This window comes from Lepidochelys olivacea (assembly GCF_965140295.1).
Source record: "Lepidochelys olivacea isolate rLepOli2 genome assembly, chromosome: 6".
Taxonomy (NCBI): Eukaryota; Metazoa; Chordata; order Testudines; family Cheloniidae; genus Lepidochelys; species Lepidochelys olivacea.
This window is the reverse complement of record NC_140416.1, coordinates 12,787,214-12,810,791: the sequence shown is the minus strand read 5'-3', so window position 1 is coordinate 12,810,791 and position 23,578 is coordinate 12,787,214. Positions and strand designations below refer to the sequence as shown.

General features: G+C 45.5%; 1 pseudogene across 1 annotated transcript; it reads left to right on the top strand.

The window, feature by feature from the left end:
- Positions 1-11,240: 11,240 nt before the first annotated feature.
- On the top strand, positions 11,241-15,937 carry LOC311522746 (up-regulator of cell proliferation pseudogene; annotated as a pseudogene). The gene has a single exon. The product of its transcript is annotated as an up-regulator of cell proliferation pseudogene (transcript).
- The last annotated feature ends 7,641 nt before the right edge of the window (positions 15,938-23,578 follow it).

Genomic DNA, 23,578 nt, shown 5'->3' with positions numbered 1-23,578 from the left:
TTTCAGTAGGACCCTCTGTAACAATTTGTATTCTTGAACTAATAATTCCCCATGTGGCACCGTAACAAACGCCTTACTGGAATCTAGCTAAATTAGATCCACTGTGTTTCCTTTGTCTAAAAAATCTGTTACTGTCTCAAGGAAGGAGATCAGGTTGGTCTGGCACGACCTACCTTTTGTAAAACCATGTTGTATTTTGTCCCATTTACCATTGACCTCAATGTCCTTAACTACTTTCTCCTTCAAAATTTTTTCTATACTACAGATGTCAAACTAACAGGCCTGTAGTTACCCGGATCACTTGTTTTCCTTTCTTAAAAATAGGAACTATGTTAGCAATTCTCCAGTCATGTGGTACAACCCCTGCGTTTACAAATTCATTAAAAATTCTTACTAATGGGCTTGCAATTTCATGTGCCAATTCCTTTAATATTCTTGGATGAAGATTATCTGGGCCCCCCATTTAGTCCCATTCAGCTGTACAAGTTTGGCTTCTATCTCCGATATGGTAATCTCTACCTCCATAGCCTCATTCCCATTTGTCATGCTACCATTACCCTAAGATCCACATGAGCCTCATTAAAGACAAAGGCAAAGTACTTGTTTAGATATTGGGCCATGCCTAGATATTCTAGGATTCTATGATTATCCTTAACTTCCACTCAGTCCTCAGTGTTTAACTGTCCCACTTCTTCTTTCTTTGTTTTCTTCTCATTTATATGGCTATAGAACCTTTTACTATTTGTTTTAATTCCCTTTGCAAGGTCCAACTCTACATGGCTTTTAGCCTTTCTCACTTTATCCCGACATGTTCTAACCTCAATAAAGGTAGCTTTCCTTGCTGATCCCTCCCATCTTCCACTCCCTGTATACTTTCTGCTTTGTCTTAATCACCTCTCTGAGATGCTTGCTCATCCAGCTTGGTCTACAAGTCCTGCCTATGAATTTTTTTCCCCTTTCTTGGGATGCAGGCTTCTGACACCTTCTGCAACTTTGACTTGCAGGAATCCCAGGCCTCCTCTGCCTTTAGATCCATAAGTTCTTCAGTCCAATCCACTTCCCTAACTAATGTCCTTAATTTTTTTAAAGTTAGCCCTTTTGAAATCAAAAACCCTACTCACAGATCTATTTTTTGTTATCCTTCCCTTCAGGTTAAGGTGAATTAGCTCATGATCACTGGAACCAAGGGTGTCCCCTACAACCATTTCTTCTAGGAGGTTCTCACAACTTACCAAAACCAAATCTAAAATGACATCCCCACTTGTTGGTTCAGCAACTGCTTGATGAAGGAAATTCATCAGCTATCGCATCTATTAAAATCTGAGCCCTATTCTTATTACTAGCACTTGTCCTCCAGTCTATATCTGGGAAGTTAAAGTCTCCCATGAGCACACAGTTCCCATGAGTATTTACTTCATTAAAAACATTAAAGATGTCTCTATCCATAGTGTGGAAGAAAACATGAGGTTTTCATTGTGTCCTCCACCGCTTGGGTCACCACCACTGCTGCCTCTGTGTCTGTCTTTGCCTTCTCACCTCAGTCCTTCTCCTCCAGCAGAACTCCCCCTCAAACTCCTCTGTCTCCAGCTCTGTTGGCTGGCTCCTCTGCCGCTGCAGCCACCTACACTCCTTCCGGCCAGATGAGGGGTTTCAAAACATTCTGAAGAGTGAGCAGAAATGGGTAGAGGAGCTTCACACTGAAGCGATTTCCCCACCCATTCAAGAATACAAGAGTCACCGAAGAAGACGACATTTTGTATATGAGGCACGGGATAACCTCACAAGAGGCCCCAAACAACAATTCAAAGCTGAATTCTTTAACCGGGTGCTAGACTGTGTGATACAATCAGTTGCAGAAAGTTTCATGCCGCTCAAGGATCACAGCAGCATATTTGGGATGTTGTAGGATGTTCCCAAACTCCTCACTGTACCTGAAGAAGACCTAAACCAGCAATGCAGGGCACTAGAGACCGTGTTGACACATGATGACATGTGCGATATTGATGCAAGTGATATAGGTGATGAACTGAAAGCCCTTTTCAGATACATTCAACAGGATCAACTCCAAAGGCTGTTCTGGAATATACATGCACAAATAAGATGACCACCCTCTTTCCAAATTCTTTTGTTGCTCTGTGCATACTTCTAACACTTCCTGTAACAGCTGCCAGTGGAGAACACAGCTTCTCCAAGCTGAAATTAGTAAAAACACATCTACGCTCCACAATGACCCAGGAGAGGCTAGTCGGCCTTGCAACCATCTCAATAGAGTATGAGTTGGCCCAGACTGTGGACCTTCAGGAAGCAGAAGCAGTTCAAGTCTCTGCAACCAAGAAGGCACGGAAGCACCACTTTGATTATTCAAACATCAAAATGCCAGTGTTAACTTTCAAATGCCTGAACAGCAAATGTAACTTTTCTTGTCTGCATAGTAAAGTGTACTGACAATTTTTGAACAAGGCATTTAAAGTTGTTAGTTCTCCTTTATTGGGGTAGGTAGCAGAGCAGTACCATGGGCAGAGTAGAACGGAAAGAAGGCAGAATTGAGACCTTTCAAAGTTTTGGCCCAAGCAAGGGGGCATGGGGGTGTCATTTGAGCTCCGCTCCTGATAGGGTGACCAGACAGCAAATGTGAAAAATCAGGACAGGGGGTGGGGGGTAATAGGAACCCATATAAGAAAAAGACCCAAAAGTCGGCACTGGCCCTATAAAGTTGGGACATCTGGTCCCCCTAATGCCTGAGGTGCCAAAATGTTGTGGGCCGGCCCTGGCAGCAGGTGCAGTGTATTGAATAAAACAAACACATACAAAACAGGATGTGATTGAAGAGAATTAGTCATTAAACAACTTATTTCTCTTCTGTTTATCTTGATGGAGGTATTAAATCAGGAATCACAGACTCTGTGAGCCCCAAAGCTGTGGGAGAAAGGTGGCATAAATCCCGAGTTGGAATTAGACTTTCAACAAACCAGAGAGCCAGAGGAGACAGACCTTCCCCAAGACAATGTCCTCTTATCGCCCTTTGTTCTATAGTGGCAGTGAACATGGTTAGAAGAGATTGGCACTGCTAGGTGTGAATGGGGCTTGTGAGAGTGAAGTATTTTCATTGTATTCTGCAGATAATATTGCTCAGATTCAAAAGGAGATGCCGAGTTAACTCGAGCTACACCTTATGCATTGCCCTAACTTGACTCCTGTCCACACAGAAAAACCCTTAAGATGTGCTGCTTATAACTCAAGTGAGCTGGCCCCTCGGGGCACAGGCTAAAGACTAAGTTAGCACAACTCACCAGCTAACATGATCTTTCTGTAGTATGGATGCAAGCTAGCTGCACTTGAGTGCTTCTAATTCTCCAATGCCTTCCCACTCTTCCCCCTGTGTCCCAAGAAAGGACAGACAAGTTCTCCCACCATCCACTGGGAAAGAATCCATAGAGTGGCTCAGCTCACTGCTGTGCAAAGAGCCTTGGGATGAGCTCCTAAAAGTCTTAGTGCCCCACCTGAGTGAGTGCAGTGCCAGTTTGGACACAGCAGGACCTTTGTTTATTCACAGTGTGGCTCTTCTCATGTGAGAGAGGCTGACTCAAGCACAGTAACTGAGTGTAGAAAACTCAAGACAAAGCCTCAGCTCTTTCGGCTGACAGGGATCTATTCTACCACAGTGGTTCTCAACTGGGGGGTCTGTGGCCCGGTGGGTGACGGGTGTCACAAGCAGGCTTCAGAGGATCTGCCCAAATAAACCAGAGAGCATGGCTGGCCTTAGACTCGGAGGCTTCTCTATCAAGCCTTAAAACCCACAGATTGTGTTAATCACTCTTATTTGATGGACCTGGCGATTCCACAGGCTACTGCCCACTACCTCCAACTGTAAGACAAACTTTAACTGTGACATCAGCAACATTAACATAAGCTTTCTAGAAATGTGAAGATACATGATCTATTCTTTTCGTGTGGGGGAAGTATGAAGTCAGAGTTAAGGTTTTGTGTTGCAGTTCAAGCTAAAGGCATTTTTTGTGTGTACTGTATTTCTTTATAGTGTTGCCTCTAGGCCCAAGTGGTTAGCAGTATTCGGGGCCTCTCCAGGTTGTTTCCATTAAGAGGAGAAATTGATTATAAATGTCCCATATTTCTTGGTACAATCTTGTTTACTTAAGAAGAAGGTGCACACAGCTCTGTTTCCCTGAACACAGTAGAAATGCAAACTTGCTTGTAGCCAGTCCTGTGCCCTAACAAAGGGCTTTTTCTTGGCTTCCTCCACAGCCACATTACCAAGGCTTCTCTGGGTTTCTGCTGGCTTCCTTATTCCTTTCGATAGTTATCTGCAACATAAATCCATTCCCCAGCCCCTGCATTTTTGCAATCAGTCCTAGGGTTCTCCTCAGCCTGCTTGTCTCACCTACTACTCAGGCCATGCTGGTCCATGCCTTGGGTGGTGGGTTCTGTTGTTTTTGCTCCCACTAAACCATGGGGTATTTAATTGCTCCCATATTTAGCCTAACTGAAAGGGTGCTTTGTCCACACCTGAACTTCAAAGGTGGCTATCAATGGACGGGATATATTTGACCTCCTTGTAGGAGGTGGAGAGAAGAAGAAACTGCAGTCATAGGTGGGGAGGGAGAAAGAGCACAGATCCTAGCTCAGCTGCAAAGGCCTCCTTTGCCTTTCACAAAGATCGTCAGTGATGGGGATCCCCAGTGATTGAACGAAGGATCTCTTGTACCATGGGCCAATCATCAGGGAGAGAACTCCTGACTAAGGATGCGTGACATTAATGGTGGGGGCATTTACAGAGGTTATAGCTGCCCCCACCATTCCTTCTCTCCCATGGTCCTCCCAGATATTCCTGCTCCCCCAGTCCTTCCATAGCATAGGCCAGAAGGGCCTCTCCTTGTCCCCCAGTAACCTCCCTTTGCAGCTGGGGAGGTGTCCCATCAGCACTGGCCCCTCAGAGCAGGACATCCCTGCCCGCAAGCCGCAGGAGAAACTCTCGGAGAGCAGAACTGGCACCTGAGCTCTGGAAACCGCTTTAGGGACAAGTTTCCTCTCTCTCAATTTGACAAGGGGGCAGGAAGAAGAGGCATAAATCCCTGGAGCTGTGTCAAGAGCTGGAGGAAAGGACTGTGTGTCCATGGCTGAAGGTGGGAGGAGAATGGATGGAGATGTGGTTCTCTGCTCTCTCACACGGAACATGTCAGCCAGCACAGCTGAGCCATCGTGGGGTTCTGTTAATTTTCTGCTGTTAGATGCCTGCCCTAAATTACTGCCTCCCATCTGAATGAAGGCAAAGCAAGAGGGGCACTGTGCCCTCACCCTTGTCTGGACTTAGGGGATGTCTTCACGACCAAGCGTGGTAATGCTTTAACGTGGCTGTGTAGTCGCAGCACCAGCGCTGGAAAAGAGCTCTCCCAGTGCTGCAAAAAAACCCACCATGACCAAGGGAGTAGCTGCCAGTGCTGGGAGCATTTCCCCACCCTTGTGTCCCACCCAGCTACCAAGTGGCGGGAACTTTTACCAGCAGCGGAGGGTGGGGAACCCTGGTGGGCCAGCTTATATTCCATCTTAGTTCTGTTGAAGACTTGCCACTTTTAGGTCTGGAATCGAGTGACCAGAGAGATTGAAGTGTTCTCCAACCAGTTTTTGAATGTTATAATTCTTGACATCTGATTTGTGTCCATTTATCTTTTACGTAGAGACTGTCCAGTTTGGCCAATGTACACGGCAGAGGGGCATTGCTGGCACATGATGGCATATATCACATTGGTAGATGTGCAGATAAACGAGCCTCTGATAGTGTGGCTGATGTGATTAGGCCCTATGATGGTGTCCCCTGGATAGATATGTGGACACAGTTGGCAATGGGCTGTGTTGCAAGGATAGGTTCCTGGGTTAGTGGTTCTGTGGTGTGGTGTGTGGTTGCTGGTGAGTATTTGCCTCAGATTGGGAGACTGTCTGTAGGCAAGGACTGGCCTGTCTCCCAAGATTTGTGAGAGTGATGGGTCGTCCCTCAGGATAGGTTGTAGATCCTTGATGATACGTTGGAGAGGTTTTAGTTGGGGGCTGAAGATGATGGCTAGTGGCATTCTGTTATTTTCCTCATTGGGCCTGTCCTGTAGTAGGTGAAGTCTGGGTACTCTTCTGTCTCTGTCAATTTGTTTCTTCACTTCAGCAGGTGGGTATTGTAGTTGTAAGAATGCTTGGTAGAGATCTTGTAGGTGTTTGTCCCTGTCTGAGGGTTTGGAGCAAATACAGTTGTATTGTAGAGCTTGGCTGTAGACAATGGATCGTGTGGTGTGGTCTGGGTGAAAGCTGGAGGCATGTAGGTAGGAATAGCGGTCAGTAGGTTTCCGGTATAGGGTGATGTTTATGTGACCATCACTTATTATTGCACTATAAGGTGGGTAGAAAGCTGGCAAAATTGTCGGGCTCAACGGGTAGTGATCAATGGCTCCATATCTAGTTGGCAGCCGGTATCAAGTGGAGTGCCCCAAGGGTCAGTCCTGGGGCCGGTTTTATTCAATATCTTCATAAATGATCTGGAGGATGGTGTGGATTGCACTCTCAGCAAATTTGCGGATGATACTAAACTGGGAGGAGTGGTAGATATGCTGGAGGGGAGGGATAGGATACAGAAGGACCTAGACCAATTGGAAGATTGGGCCAAAAGGAATCTGATGAGGTTCAATAAGGATAAGTGCAGGGTCCTGCACTTAGGACAGAAGAACCCAATGCACAGCTACAGACTAGGGACCGAATGGCTAGGCAGCAGTTCTGCGGAAAAGGACCTAGGGGTGACAGTGGACGAGAAGCTGGATATGAGTCAGCAGTGTGCCCTTGTTGCCAAGAAGGCCAATGGCATTTTGGGATGTATAAGTAGGGGCATAGTGAGCAGATCGAGGGACGTGATCGTTCCCCTCTATTCGACATTGGTGAGGCCTCATCTGGAGTACTGTGTCCAGTTTTGGGCCCCACACTTCAAGAAGGATGTGGATAAATTGGAGAGAGTCCAGCAAAGGGCAACAAAAATGATTAGGGGACTGGAACACATGAGTTATGAGGAGAGGCTGAGGGAGCTGGGATTGTTTAGCCTGCAGAAGAGAAGAATGAGGGGGGATTTGATAGCTGCTTTCAACTACCTGAAAGGGGGTTCCAAAGAGGATGGCTCTAGACTGTTCACAATGGTAGCAGATGACAGAATGAGGAGTAATGGTCTCAAGTTGCAGTGGGGGAGGTTTAGATTGGATATTAGGAAAAACTTTTTCACTAAGAGGGTGGTGAAACACTGGAATGCGTTACCTAGGGAGGTGGTAGAATCTCCTTCCTTAGAGGTTTTTAAGGTCAGGCTTGACAAAGCCCTGGCTGGGATGATTTAACTGGGAATTGGTCCTGCTTTGAGCAGGGGGTTGGACTAGATGACCTTCTGGGGTCCCTTCCAACCCTGATATTCTATGATTCTATGATTCTATGATTCTATTAGCACCGGAGTGTCCAGGAAGTGGATCTCTTGTGTGGACTGGTCCAGGCTGAGGTTGATGGTGGGATGGAAATTGTTGAAATCATGGTGGACTTCCTCAAGGGCTACTTTTCCATGGGTCCTGATGATGAAGATGTCATCAATATAGCGCAAGTAGAGTAGGGGCAATAGGGGACGAGAGCTGAGGAAACATTGTTCTAAGTCAGCCATAAAAATGTTTGCATACTGAGGGGCCATGCGGGTACCCATAGCAGTGCCGCTGATCTGAAGGTATACATTGTCCCCAAATGTGAAATAGTTATGGGTGAGGACAAAGTTACAAAGTTCAGCCACCAGGTTGGCCGTGACATTATTGGGGATAATGTTCCTGACGGCTTGTAGTCCATCTTTGTGTGGAATGTTGGTGTTGAGGGCTTCTACGTCCATAGTGGCCAGGATGGTGTTTTCAGGAAGATCACCGATGGATTGTAGTTTCCTCAGGAAGTCAGTGGTGTCTCGAAGATAGCTGGGAGTGCTGGTAGCGTAGGGCCTGAGGAGGGAGTCTACATAGCCAGACAATCCTGCTGTCAGGGTGCCAATGCCTCAGATGATGGGGCATCCAGGATTTCCAGTTTTATGGATCTTGGGTAGCAAATACAATACCCCTGGTCGGGGTTCCAGGGGTGTGTCTGTGCGGATTTGTTATTGTGCTTTTTCAGGGAGTTTCTTGAGCAAATGGTGTAGTTCCTTTTGGTAACTCTCAGTGGTATCAGAGGGTAATGGCTTGTAGAAAGTGGTGTTAGAGAGCTGCCGGGCAGCCTCTTGTTCATATTCTGACCTGTGGCTTTTCTACAATTTTCTTTAGGGTGGCCTACTCCGTATGTTCCTTTGAGCAAGGTTCCCAAAGGGAGAGATATTTATTAAAGTAAATAGATTCATGTGGAGGGATTAGTGGGTGTACATGTTGCTTCACACACTCTACCCTCATAGCATCATCAAGTGTTTCTGTTTCTCCAGTAGCCTTTGTGCACTTCTGGAAACAAGAGGATCTTTTCAGCCTTAAGTTGGTTTTCCAGTTTCTGAACAGACCTGAACAGTGATGACATTCAGATAGGGAATGAGATAATTTCCATACCAAAATAGCTATTCTTCTCTATGATTCTCAAGTGGTTGAACATCAAAAACTCTTTTTACAAATTGCTGTTGGAGTGGATCTTACACCTCCAGTTAGTGTGTGAATTGCAGATGACTGCACAACATTGATCTTGGCAAGGTTACTGAGAGCACTATGTGACCAGACAGGTAAGAGTTATTCAAGTATTGGATGAGATATTGAGCAGCATGTTGTTTTCAGTGTTCAAACATGTGAACCCCAGTTGGTACCTGCAATACATTATAGAAGAGCCAATCTCTTCTTTGCTTTGGCTGCCAACTTTTTGACCTGTGGTCCAAACATGAGTACAGTGTCAATGTCACTCTAAGGTATAGCAGATTTTTCTCAACAGCAATACCTTCTCCAGCCAGTGTGAAGATTGGTCTGTAGTTGAACCTCCTATAATTATGGTAAAGTAGGTGGACTTTGTTTTTGCTGGATTGAGCTTGAATTTATGTTGCGTTGCCCATCTAGTTACGATTTCTAAGTCCTCATTCAATCCATTCTCCATATATCTTTTTCAAGACCCATGGTATGAAGTGCAACATCGTCTGCATAGGTGTATTCAAATCATTTCAGGTAGTCTGACAGACCAGAGGAGAGCAGCAAAAAAACACCAGGACTTAATACTGAGCCCTGAAGAAATCCTGGCCTCGTTGTCTTTGAAGGAGTATAACTTAATCTTAGTGGGTTTTTTTCCTGTATGGAAGGAAACCTCTTATCCAGAGGTGCATTTTACCAAACTCCCATTTCACTGCCTATTACGCCAGACTCCATTAAATGTTGCACTGAGTTTAAAAACAGACTCCTGTTGATGACTGCGGTGGCTTTTTCTGGAAGCCATTGCTAAGAGGCTGCCAGAAGGCCACCAGCAAGTCTGTCATTGAGTGCAAAGGCCCATAAGCCATTTGGGTAGGTTCTACCTTTCCTTCTTTTAGAAGCCACCATAGAAGCCTTGACTGTACTGTTCTTTCCATTATATTGCAAAGGAGACTGGTTAAAGATATAAGCCAATAGCTGCCTGGAAAAGAGGGATCCTTGCCGGATTTCAGAGAAACAGTAACTGGTGATTTCCATCAATTTAGGTACCTTCCTTTTTTATCCTTGAGTAATTTCTGATGTCCAACAACCTGGCTCTAGCCTTCTTCCCAAAGTGCTTTATCTCATGGTCATAGATGGGGTCCAGCCCAGGGGAATTGCTTGGTTCAAGCTTCTCTATTGCATCTTCTCGCTCAGGTATGAGAAAGATCTCTCGGAAGCCATGGTACTGAATTCTATAGGCACATATTTAAATTATCTTCGCCTTTCCTCCTAAATACTCCATCTTGCATGTTTTTGCAATGGCTTTATCCTCATCACCATATATGAGCCTGGTCATCTTGGCATAATGTTCGAACAGCGTACTCACAGACTTTGTCATCTAATGCCTCTACACCTCTAGTGTTCAAGATATTGGTGTTATTTAAATTATACGCCTTTGTCTGTCTGTTCTCAATTTGCTTCAATATCGTCCATCAATCTTTTCCTCTGTGAGGATCCAGTCTTATTAAACTAAGCCAGCCCTTCGTTCAAGCAACTATTTACAGAGCTGCAGCACTTGGAGCTTAGCATTCGAGCCACGTGCACACAGACTGACCTGCTGGTGCTTTCTCCATACTCTTCCCTCCTGCAACTTGTGACCCTCCCTCTAAGTTCCATGCTGGTTGCTTCAATTTCTAGTCATCATTCAGCCTTTGTAACATTTGCGGATCTGTCTCCTGGGTAGAATATGCTGCTAGTGTGGGCCAGTAAGCTGACTGCATATTCATCCTCACTTCCTGCCCTAGTGTGATGTACTGAGAAGAAAAGTGGTGACAAGAACACCATCAGGTGAAGTAGTAAACAAGGGAGGTGGAAAGAAGGAAGAATTTATGCATTGCCTGAAGGATTGCCTGCATTGCAACTGAGCAGAGCTGGATGAATAATTGTTTGTTTGGTTTGGTGGTGGTTCCAAAAAAAAAACCATTAAAAAACAATATTTAGTTTGCGTCAAACCAAATCTAAAATATTTTGAAATTTTTGGTGACTCAGAAAAGCTAATTTGGGACCTGTTTCAGAGCAGGATTTCAAACTTGGCTTTCCCACATCCACTGGGCTACATGTTATGGGAGGACTGGGGGAGGGAACAGCAGCACCACCTCCTCCTTCTTCTCTGGCCATTTTATGAATGGCTGAAACCTCTCATATCAAAATTGCAATAATTTTAGGCCAACCAAAACCACATTTCTAGTTGAATACATGACCTCTCTGAAAGAATTTCCGTAGCTCTCCATAAGTGTGGCATTTCAGTTAGGATGACTGAGAGTGTGACAGTTGGGTCAAATCTGTGAAGGTTGCACCAGATAAATGGTGCTTCAGTACTCCAGCTACATGACCCCACTATGTGGTTGTCACTCACAAGGAGCATGCAGACCTCCACGATTTTTGTTTAATAATTGCAATTCCTTCACATTATGGCCCTAATACCAAAGTAAGAGTTCTACCTGAAAACATTTTCAGTTTATCAAAGTGTTTATGTTGTATTACCTTTCTGCAGAGAGACCAAAAGCCCTTCATTACATCGAGTCAAAGTTAGAAAAGTAGAAATACAGAAGCAGGAAACTAAAGCTGAGAGATGTCCTGGAAATCACACCAGAAAGTCTAAAGAACTGCCCTCCTCAGACAACAGGAGATTTACCTTGGCATTTCCTCAGGAAGCTCATGGCTCTGAATGGGATGGCAAGAAGCACAAGCCTTGAGCACAGGGCACCCACTGATCAAACACTAACTATGGACAAAGAGGAGCTGGATATTCCTGAAGATTTTACTTTTCTCAGTGACACAGACACCAGTGATTCCCTGCACACCCTTGATGTTCTCTGTGCCATTCTGCTTTCCTCAGACAGTTTCCTACAGCAGGAGATCCTGTCCAAAATGTCCATGTGCCAGTTTGCTCTCCCTCTGCTGCTACCTGCCCTCGACACCCCCAAGTGCACCCTACTGCTGTGGGCCATGAGGGACATGGTGAGGAAGTGGAGGCCGCACTCCCTGTCAGAGAGTAGAGGGTTCAGAGAGGAGAGCCTGGTGCTCACGTCAATGCCAACCATTTCCTTTGTGCGGATGGGGAGCTGCAGCTTCTCCAAGTCCCACCTCCTCAATGAGGTTCTCAGCCCCTCCCAGCAGCACCAGGATTTCTTCATCCATCGAGACATGGAGTCTGGGAACATCCCTCGGGAAATCGCAGGTGGGCTGCTCGAGATTTCCTGGTATTTCCCTGCTGGGAGGGAGAATCTGGATCTTTTCCCAGAGCCTGTTGTGGTTGCAAACCTGCGGAGAGACATTGAGTTGCACTGGCTGCAGTTCAGCTTTTTAACAGAGGTCTCCTCAGCAGTGTTCATATTAACGGAGAGCATCAGTGAGAGAGAATACACGCTGTTATCATCTCTGCAGGGCTCAGCCACTAAATACTACTTCATCTTCAATAATCAGGCTGGGAAAGCCAAGCAAACGCTGGAATTCCTGAAAAAGTTAGCCTCGATGCTGAAACTGAACAAGTCACATGTGCTGTGGAAAGGAGGTACCACAAATAAGGCACAATTTGTAAAAGTTCTGCAGTCTGCAATAGCAGCCATAATGAAATCTTCTCCCAAGAGAGTGAGTATAGAAGCCATGGCTGAGACAGCACGTCAATTAGGCATCCAGGTAGATGAGGATAACAAGGAATGTCAGACCCCAAACACATATGCAAAGGAAATCACTGCACAAATCAAAGATGTGGCAAAGTACAAGAGGGAAAAGCTGAGACTCCAAGGGGAGACATGGAGAAACTTGGCTGAAGTGGATACAGAGCTGTGCCGAATGAGAAAGCAAGGAGACACCCCACTGGAGAACTATAAATCTCAGCTGAAAAAGAAATTAATGGATTTATGTGCTCAGCAGAATAAACATGACCTTACTGATGGTTTGATTACATTTATTACTGGAATAGAACACCTACATCACAGGGAGAAACATTACTTCCTGAAATGGATGAAGTTTGGCCTGGATCCCATTGCTAGGGAGAATCTTTCTAAACTATGGGATCAATATAAAGAGAAATGCAAAAACTCAAAAGATGACCCCAAAATGTTTGCAGAGTTAGACAAATTAATCTCTGCCAGTTCCTTAGGAGTGGAGCATTTCATGCGTGAGTTGGGGCAGTTTTATGAAGCTGAATGCTCAATGGTTAAAGAAGGTAAAATGGCAGAAAGCCAAAGGCAATTCACCCATCTCCCAAGCATAGCAGCTGACCTCATGCTGAAAGGGTTTCCCATGGAGATCATTAATGGAGACATTTCCAACATCCCACTGCAGTGGGTAACAGATGTTCTGAGTCAGCTTGATGCCAAGCTGGGGGGAAGGTACAGAATGCTGGTTCTGACGGTGCTGGGAGTACAGAGCACTGGGAAATCCACCCTCCTCAACACCATGTTCGGCCTGCAGTTTGCAGTGAGCAGTGGCTGATGCACACGGGGAGCCTTCATGTTACTCATTAAAGTGGCAGGGAACTTTCAGCAGGAACTGGGCTGTGATTTCATCCTGGTGATAGACACAGAAGGCTTGAAAGCCCCCGAACTGGCCAAGCTGGAGGATAGTTATCAACATGACAATGAGCTGGCCACCCTGGTGATTGGACTGAGTGACATCACCATCGTTAACATGGCCATGGAGAATGCCACTGAAATGAAAGATGTTCTGCAAATTGTGGTCCATGCATTTCTCAGAATGGAGAAAATCGGGAAAAAAACCAACTGCCAGTTTGTGCATCAGAATGTCAGTGACGTGTCTGCACATGAACAAAACATGAGGGACAGGAAACACCTCCTGGAACAGCTGAATGAAATGACCAAAGCTGCAGCAAACATGGAAAAGAAATGCAAGGAGATGAATTTTTCTGATATTATGGATTATGATCTGGAAAAACACAATTGGTACATTCCTGCTTTGTGGCACGGACTCCCCCCCATGGCTCCAGTGAATTTGGGATACAGTCAAAAGGTTTATGAATTAAAGAAATATTTGTTTGAATTTCTGAAAGATTGTTCACAAGAGAGAACTCCCAATGACATTCCCCAATTTCTTGAATGGGTGAGGAGCCTGTGGAATGCTGTAAAACATGAGAACTTCATTTTCAGCTTTAGAAACAGCCTTGTTGATGAAGCCTATAACCAGCTGTCTGTGAAGTATGCAGAGTGGGAATGGGGTTTCCGGAAGGAGATACCTTTCTGGGTATCTGAAAAGGAAACTTTCATCCAAAATCAGCCACCAGATAAACTAGACCCTAATCTTTCAATCAGACTGAAGAGTGAGGCACAGGAAAAACTGAGGCAAGAAGCAGAGAAGATTTTGAATCATTTACAACAGTATTTTGAAAGTGGAGCAGCAAATCTGCACCTGATAGAAAAGTACAAAGAAGATTTTAGAAGAAGTGCCAATAGTCTCAGGAATGAACTGGAGAGTTATTCATTCAGCAAGTGGCAAGAAGCGATTCATATTAAAAAAGGCCAACACAAAACAGACTCTGTCCTGTCAGAGTACAAGAGAAAAATTGAAGAGAAAGTGGATGGGCTTCTGAACCATTGCAGGAAAAGCAACTGCAAATTAAATAATGATGAACTGGAGAAGGAATTGGAGAACATGTGGAGAGAAACAGTGTCAGAATTATCACTTATTCCTTTACAGAGACGCAACATATTTGAAGATGTGGAGTTCCAGCTGAGAAGAGACCTAGCGGATAGGGGCAGTGCAGTCTGGAAGATGATACAGGATGCCAAAAGCTTGTGTGCTTATAAAACACAAAATTTCAAAATGAAAAAGGAATACTTAGACTTAAAAGTGTTCAGAGGTTACACACTATCAATATCAGGTGTGAAAGAATTCTTGACACAGGAATGCTGGCATAAAACAGAGGCTTTAGCTAAATCCTTAATAGAAGAGTGCAATAGTTACACTGATGGAAAAGTAAATGGCAAAGCAGATTATGATGAAATTTATTGCAGAGAGTTGTTGCGGATGATTAACAAGTGGCTTCAGCAGGCTGATGTTCAAAACCTTCACACCACCGCCTGTTTTGCAGTTGACCTGAAGCTTCACATTTTGGGGGATGCAGCTCATGCATTTCAGACGATGCATGAATAATTCATTGAAGAAAATGATCCTCTGTAGCATCTGGGGAAACTGAAACCTCAGTATCTCTCCACGTTCAAAGCTCTGTACTTAGAGAAGGATGAGTGTCAGGACAGGGCCTGGAATTTCTGTGATCAGTGTCTGAGACCTGCCCTGGTGGACTATGTGAACAAGAGACTTGGGACAGAAATCGTGGATGACATTCTCAGCAGTGAACTGTCTGTTGAGTACAGCACCCGGAGATTTTTCCAATTCTTTGTTCTGAAGCAGCTGTTGGAAGAAAATGACTTTAACAATTATGTGCAATACACAAGGCATTATGTAGATTTTATCAAAACCCGGATACAGAGGAACTTGTTAATGCTCTACAAAGAGAAGGCAAGATTGGGAGATTTGGAGAAAAGGATTTTCTCCCCAATAATTAATAAACTCAGCCATGTTCTGAAATACTCCAAAGGTGAGAAGACTAAGACAGTCTCTGCCTTTTTAGACAACTTGTGTGAAAAGCTGCAGCAGGATCTAGTCATTCCCAGGGATAGCTTAGAAGTGATACTGTCTAAAAACACAGCAAGTGCAGACCAATTTTCAGCTTTTATAGAACAGTTTATTCCTGACCTGGAAAAACAAGTTTTATCCACTTTTGAAAATCTGGAAATTCTGCAAAACTCTCAAAACTTGCAGTGAAGCCCCAGGATGAAATCTTCAAGCGAGTGTTTGGCTGTGGGAAGCAGTGTCCGTTCTGTAAAGTCCCCTGTGAAGCAGGAGCTCCTGCACATGACGAGCATTTTGCTTCAGTGCACCGACCTGAAGGATTAGGGGCATATTGGTGGAATAAAACAAGAATACTTGTCTCTGATATATGCTCCTCTTCTGTGGCTTCAAATAAAACATTCAGATGTTCGGAGACAAAAGGGGAGTTTCATCCTTATAAAGATTATCGCAAATTTTTTCCAGACTGGCATATCCAGCCAGATCCCAGCATCACAGCTTCCGATTACTGGAAGTTTGTTTTCAAGGAATTCAATCACCAGTTTGCTGAGGAGTTTGATGCTCTCCCTGCCGATCTCCCTGAGGACTGGGGTGAAAAAACCAAAGAACAAGCACTGGAGAGCCTAAAGGAAGCCTTTACATTGAAATCAAAAACAGGCTGAGAAACTCTTTTGTGAATGGAGAATTACAGAAGTTAATTCCCTTAAATGTAATGTTGATTCTCTTTTAATATCAGACACAGGTTGCAGCTTCCAAACAGATAAAGAAACAATGCTATTTCACGTTTCACATCACATCACATTTCACATCACATATCGATGTATGGCAAAATTAAAGAAGGAGGGAAAGACCCAAATGTGGAGATTCTGCACCTCTGTCTTAAGGAGCAAATCGCCAAAATCCCAATTTGTCCTCACCACTGCATTTTGCTGATACAGTGGTACCATCCAGTGACCTGCAAACCTTTCCCACATGAGTGTTCCCTCCAAGAGCCCCCGAATACCAACCATCCACTTCTGCTACTTAAAGGAACAATATCCTGTGCTTTTATGGCTAATCTGACACCAAACAGCCTGGCCCTGATGCTCGCCTTCTCTGGGGTAACACATGGGAGGGGGAAAGTACTTCAGAAACACCAATGAGGGAGGTTTGCAGCATAATGTAATGGGGAAAGGAGGGATGCAGCCAGCAACCCCAAAAGACATTGAGGTTTCAAAGGGAATCCCCACAAACCCAACAGACACCAAGGCTCCATGGGAAACCCACCCCATCCCTGGGAATGGTCTTTCCCTCTGCTCTGCTCACTGCCCCGCACACATCTCTCATCCAGGGTCAGTAAGGCTAAGAAGCCATGGTGCATTGGCTATTCGCCCTGTGATTGCCTGCTACCCTTCTGCATGGGGGTGCTGTGGGGAGAAGCCAGGGAAGGCAGTTAGTGGTGCTAAGAAATCTGTGGTCCCAGCTAGAAGGTCACATACTGCCATTTTGGCTAATACTTGCCTGGGTTTCCTCCCCCCTGCTCGCGTGGCATGGTTTGGCCCAGCTCTGTCTGTAACATCCACATGGATCCTTCTGGATGAAAGTGTCTATAAAGATGTGAATGAACATTTCAGTAATTCCTGTTGTATCCAAACATGATTTTAAAATTGCTTTAAGTGAGCTGTGGCAGCCAAGGCTGAGCTTCACTGCCCTGACTTTCACTGATGTATAAATGCCGATGATTTGACTATTTACTGTCCTACGATTTTTGCCTGATCTCATTTGCTTGTTAGCCAGATACTGTATAAGCCCCAGTTCAGGCCAACCAGGAGCTTTATAAAATGAAATTCTAAAATGCCATGTTTGACTGATGTTGATTTATTTTGTGTATAAATGATCAAGAATTTTCAAAGAAAATTAAATGAGAAATGGTTTACAGGAGAGTGAGACGAGGTTTTGAGAGAGGAACATCCTGAGTACAATTTTTTTTCCTATTGATTTTCTGTGAATAAATGTTGGCCCAGGTAGCTGCCAGAGATAAAGTTTAAAACTGATCTGTGTATATTTTTATTCTCCTTTTGAGGATAACATGGATAAAAGAGACATTTAAGTGCGCATTGTTAGACAAATAAATATGTACGTGTGCCCACAAGATATATAGCACAGCCCTCCACATTTCTGTCTAGCCCCGCTAAGTTCCCACCATGGGAAAGAGGCTGCCACTGTGCATCTGTACTGAGATTTGCTGGCTATTGATGAGAGAAATTTTCTCCATTTATGCTGGGGGAATGGGCGAGGAAGGGAAGTGGTGGATGCTGCCCTCTCCAAGGAATTAAAAAAAAGCCTAGAAATGTCACTTTTTGGCCAGGCATGCGATGCCCTTACACTCCGCTTGGTGCCATTTCTCTGTCTGTCTCTCTGTCTGTAATGGGATAACTTTTAAATGCCTCATCTGATCAATTCCAAAATTTCAGGTGGTGCCCTGGGCACCAATGGCCAGAACCCTTTTGATTTGAGGGGAAATCAGTCAACTGAATATGAGGGAGAAATGAAGCTCCTGGCATCCTAGTGGAGTTTAAGATGTTGGCCACCTGAATGACTCATCTCCCAGAAAAAAACAACATGGAGGAGGGATGGAAGAGGGAATGGGGATGTATCGATGGGAGAATAGGGGCATGCACACAGCCCATGGCATGGGGGGAGAATGCGGGACCCTGGTGTAAAGGGCTCACATAACTCCTGGTGGCAGGTGTGATGCTGACAAAGCCAGGCCAGAGCCATAGGCCCATTCACTTGTGTGTGACTATCAAAGGAGTTAAATGTATTACTATATATTCAGGCCAGTTCACTTGTGTGTTAATAGAGATCAAAGGAGATGTTAATTGTATTGTTTTCGCCTAACTATATCTTGTTGTTTACTACTACATTACATTTACATTACGCATGCCTGGTAATTAAATAGACCTAGATCAAAGTGTGTGTTAATCTAAGAGTGTATTCAGATGTTAGAACTTCATGAAACGAATGGAATGTTACTTGTATTCTTTCATGTATCTATTCTTATTATAATGTAAAGGCAGGCAGTTTTATTTAATTACAAGCTTAGACATAATATCTCATTGAATGCAAATGAAGAGTGCTAAATTCAAAGCAATTGGCCATTGTGTGAGTAAGAACATGTCTCTGATTGTTGTGTGGAGAAGAAGCTGTAAGTACTCATTCAAAGGAAGATCCTTTATCTCTGGACTGTTTTAATTCTACCAGGGTGGAATAACTAAACAAGAAGACGGAGATCCCCAGAGCTATTCTGGGTGGCCCTGAACTGGCAAATTACTACACCCCTGTTATCCTTTGGGATTCACAAACTTTGACTCACCTGTTAATGTATTTTACCTGCTTTAACCTCTCAATAACACTCCTTTCTTTTTGTCAGCTAATAAACCTATAGTTAGTTAACTATAGCATTGGCTACCAGTGTTGTCCTTGGTGTAAGATCCAGAGTACCAATTGATGAGGGGGAAGTGACTGGTTTCTTGGAACTGGGAGGAACCTGATGTGGTGTGATTTTTGGTTTATGTGACCGTTATCACTAAGTGCAGTTTGCCTGTGTGGTGAGATGGGCTGGAGAGCTTAAGGAGACTGTCTGTCACTCCATGGTAAGGCTAGTCCAGTGATCCAGGAGTTTATATTTGTTACTGATTTGGTGAAATGTAATTATAAATAGGGTGACCAGATGTCCAGTTTTTAAAGGGACAATCCCGTATGTAAGCAGTGTCAGGATGAGCTCCACCCTGACATCTGGTGGTGAGGTGTGGCAAGTTGTGGAAAAGAACTTCAGGGGCCGATCTCATTTGCATAGGCACACCCACCACGCCTAGAATGAGACCATAGCTGCCCAAATGGTCACTTTGGCTGCTGTGGGATCCCCAGTGTCTCTGTTATTGGGGCAGGAAGAATAAATTGTTATTACCCTGATTATGGGAACTGTGCTTGGAACTGTACATGGCCTTTTGTTATGATGGAGGGATTCACCATCAACTAAGTAGCACTCGCTAGGCAAGGGTCATGGGTTCCAAAACTGTGTGACTGGAGAGAGGCTGGGGACAAGTATTAATACTTGGTGGCATGGGCCCCTTGGTGAGGGCCTTACATGCTAATTGCACTTCCTCCTCTCTCCACTGTGGAATATCAGAGCTAATTTTGATTTCATTAGAAGTCTAGTTATAGGTTGCTGAGCTCACTTTGGGCTGACAGTGCACCAGCACTGGGGCTCCCCTATTATAAGCTGAATTCACCTAAGAGCTGAAATCACTGAGTGTTGTGTTAAGTAGTGGGGGAGCCTGAAGATATATTGTGGAGCAGTTTGCGGGACAGCTGGTGAAGCAGTTCGAGGCGGTGCAGTGTGTGGATGGCAGGAGCTGCTTGTGGGCTGTGGAGCTGAGTGAAGGAGTTCGTGGGGCGGCTGGTGGAGCGGAGCGGAGCACAGCTGAGCGAAGGAGTTCGTGGGGTGGCTGGCGGAGCGGAGTGCAGCTGAGCGAAGGAGTTTGTGGGGCAGCTGGCGGAGCGGAGCGCCGCTATGGAGCTGTGGGGCGGTCAGCTTCAGATCACGTAAGGTGCCTCTTACCCCTGTCCCATTTCCACCCAGGTTGGGAGGTAAAGCTCCGCAGATAAACTTTCGAACTCTGGGGCTGCCCTGACCAGGGACAGAGACTTTTGGGGCATTGGACTTTTGGGACTTTGGGTGATTTGGGGTTGCTGGACTCAAAAACCAAAGGGAAAAGGGCATGCCCCAGTTTGCCTGGGGTGGGTTTTTTTGCTCATGGGTTGTGTTATGAATCCTGTTGGTGGTTTTTCCCCAACATAATGCCACATTGTTTCTCTCTGTTATTAAAAGACTTTTGCTACACTCAGACTATGTGCTTGCGAGAGGGGAAGTATTGCCTCTTGGAGGCGCCCAGCGGGGGTGGTATATATTGGTCCCAGGTCACTGGGTGGGGGCTCGAGCCGGTTTGCATTGTGTTATTGGAATGGAACCCCTAGATATTGAACCCGGCCCTTGTTGCTGCCAACTCTGACGGGCAGAAGGGTTACATTTTTGGGGGCTCGTCCGGGATCGCCTGGGTCCGTACCCCTCCCAAGCACCTGTTGAGTGATCCACTACATTGGGAAACCATTTATATATTTTTTTTGGTTTGTGCTTATATTTTGAGGAAATTACTGTTTGTATAATGGCTAATATGTCAGGTTTGTTGGGCCCTGGCTCAGCAGCTTCTAGCTCAGAGGCTGCAGCCTCGGCTGATGATTGGACAAAAGCTCTGGGGCAAATATTGGAAAAGGTTGTGCTGCCCCATGCTGAGTCAGACTCTTGTTGTAAGTTAAGATTATTTGCTGGGGAGGAGGAGTTTGAACCCTGGTTAGAGCATACCACTGAAATGCTGCAAGAGTGGGCCGTACCAGATGCAGAAAAGCGAAGATGCCTTATAGAGAGCCTTGGCGGCCCAGCATTAGATGTGATTCGCACCCTGAAGCTCATTGACCCTGGGGTCAGTGTGAACGACTGCCTAGAGGCCCTTGAACACACCTTTGGGAGCGTAGAGGGCCCTGAAGACAGCTACTGTAAGTTCCTTAATTCCCGACAACAAAAGGGCAAGAAGGCTTCAGCCTACATACAGAGACTGGAGAGACTGCTTCAGAGAGCTGTCATGAGGGGAGCAGTGACTGCTGAGCAGATGGATCAGACCAGACTGGCTCAAATTGTAAGAGGAACTCAGTATCAGAACCCGATTCTACTTCATCTCCAGCTAAGAGAACGACGGGAACATCCCCCAAGTTACTCCCAGCTGATAAAAGCGGTCCGAGAGGAGGAAGAAAGGCAGGCTGCCAGTGAGTTTTGGGAAGCCCAAACATCGGAGCCAGCCAGCACAACACCACTGCAAACGGCCAGTGTACTGATGGTGAGCACCAGAGAGGAACTTGCCCAACAAATGCAGGTCCTGACGGAACGGATAGCTGAGCTGCAAAGTACCGTTGACCGAGTTAAGACTTCCAGGAATAAGAAGCCTCAAACTGTGGCGATTGAGAAGCCTGCACTTAGAGCCACCATCCCCCCCAGGCGAAGGGGGAAAGGTCAATTCTTCTGCTACCGATGTGGTCAGGATGGACACAGTGCTGCCAAGTGCCGTAATGAAGAAAACCCCTCCTTAGTGTATGGAAAGCTGAGGATCAGTTGGGAGAGATCCGGTAGCTGCCAGAGGGTCTGGGGATGGGGACCCCCCAGGTCTGCAGGATTTGAAGATTCCCCCAGAAAAGACTGTCCAGCTGGGATCCCTGCAGGACTGATAGGGCCTCAAGCAGAGGTCATGGTGAGGATCGAAGGGGTGGAGTGTAAAGCAGTGCTTGACACTGGATCTCAAGTGACTATTATATTTCAGTCATTCTACCAACAGATGCTTAGGCACCTGCCTATACAGCCACTGACTGGCCTTGGCCTGTGTGGCCTCAGCATGGATGAATACCCCTATCAAGGGTATGTCATAGTGCACCTGGAATTCCCAGAGGAGGTTGCTGGGGTAAGAGAAGAGGTAGACACAGCTGCCTTAATATGCCCTGACCCTAAAGGGACTTCTGATGTGTCTGTGCTGATAGGGACCAACTCCAGTCTCTTCAAGGTACTCGCGGATTACTGCAGAAGGCAGGCTGGGGACCAGTACCTGAATACCCTGATGATCCATACGCTTTGTGCTGAAGCCTATAGGAAAATTGAGAGTGCTAAAAGGGACACATCTGAGCTACCGCTTGGGGCACTGAAGTACGTGGGCACAACCCCCTTAGTAGTGCCTGCAAGGACGGAGCAAGAAGTGCTTGTCATGAGTACCTGTCTGAAAGGCAGTAAAGGGACGTTAGCAATGATAGAGCAGCCGATGGGAGGAGAGCTCCCTGAAGGAGTGCTGGTCCCCAGTGGAGTCATAACCCTACCTGCTGAAGCCCAGGAAAGGGTGACTATACTGATTGCTAATGAAACGAGTCATGATATTTTTGTGAAGCAAGGACAAAAGATAGCAGACCTCTTTGAGCCTGAGTCGATTGTAAAACCCCAGTGTGAAACTCAAGTTCCGACAATAGACCCAGCAAAGTTTGACTTTGGAGATTCACCAGTGTCCGAGGACTGGAAAGATCGCCTGAGGAAGAAACTTTGTGAAAGATCCAAGGTGTTCTCACTGCATGAGTGGGATGTAGGATGTGCAAAAGGAGTAGAGCACAATATCAGACTACATGACTCTCGACCTTTCAGGGAGAGATCTAGGAAGATTGCTCTCTCTGAGATGGAAGATGTGCGACATCATCTTCAGGAGCTGGCTGCGAATGGCATCATTACAGAGTCCCGCAGCCCATACGCCTCACCCATTGTGGTAGTCCACAAAAAGAATGGGAAAATCCGGATGTGTATTGACTACCGCACCCTAAACAGCCGTACTGTGGTCGACCAGTACACTATGCCTCGAGTGCAAGACGCCTTAGACTGTTTGCTGGGAAGCCAGTGGTTCTCTGTGTTGGATCTTCGAAGTGGATACTACCAGATCCCTCTGGGAGAAGAAGATAAGGAGAAGACAGCCTTCATCTGCCCATTAGGGTTTTATCAGTTCGAACGCATGCCCCAAGGGATTTCTGGAGCACCTGCCACCTTTCAACGTCTCATGGAGAAAGTTGTGGGAGACATGAATTTACTGCAAGTGTTAGTTTATTTGGATGACCTGATTGTGTTTGGAAGAACCTTAGAGGAGCATGAAGAAAGACTTCTTAAAGTGCTTGATAGGTTGGAGGATTATGGTCTGAAGCTTTCAATTGACAAATGCCAGTTCTGCAGAACCTCAGTGAAGTATGTGGGTCACATTGTGTCCCAAGAAGGTGTGAGTACTGATCCTGATAAAATAGAAGCACTCACTACATGGCCACGTCCAAGTAACTACAGAGAACTCAAGACCTTCCTTGGATTTAGTGGCTACTACCGCAGATTTGTGAAAAACTATGCTACGATTGTAAAGCCTCTGAATGATCTTACCAGGGGACATCAGTTCAGCAAGAACAAATCTAAGCCCAAGAATAAGGGGAGGTCCCCAAAGCCTCCTGTGCAGAGACACAATGGTCCCTTTGCACCATTTGGGCCACGGTGGGATGAGAGATGTGAAAGGGCTTTTCGAGAAATCATTACTTGCCTAACTCATGCTCCAGTCCTAGTTTTTGCTGACCCAAGCAAACCATTTATCCTGCATACTGATGCCAGTTTGGAGGGTCTGGGAGCAGTCCTGTACCAGGAAGTGGAAGGC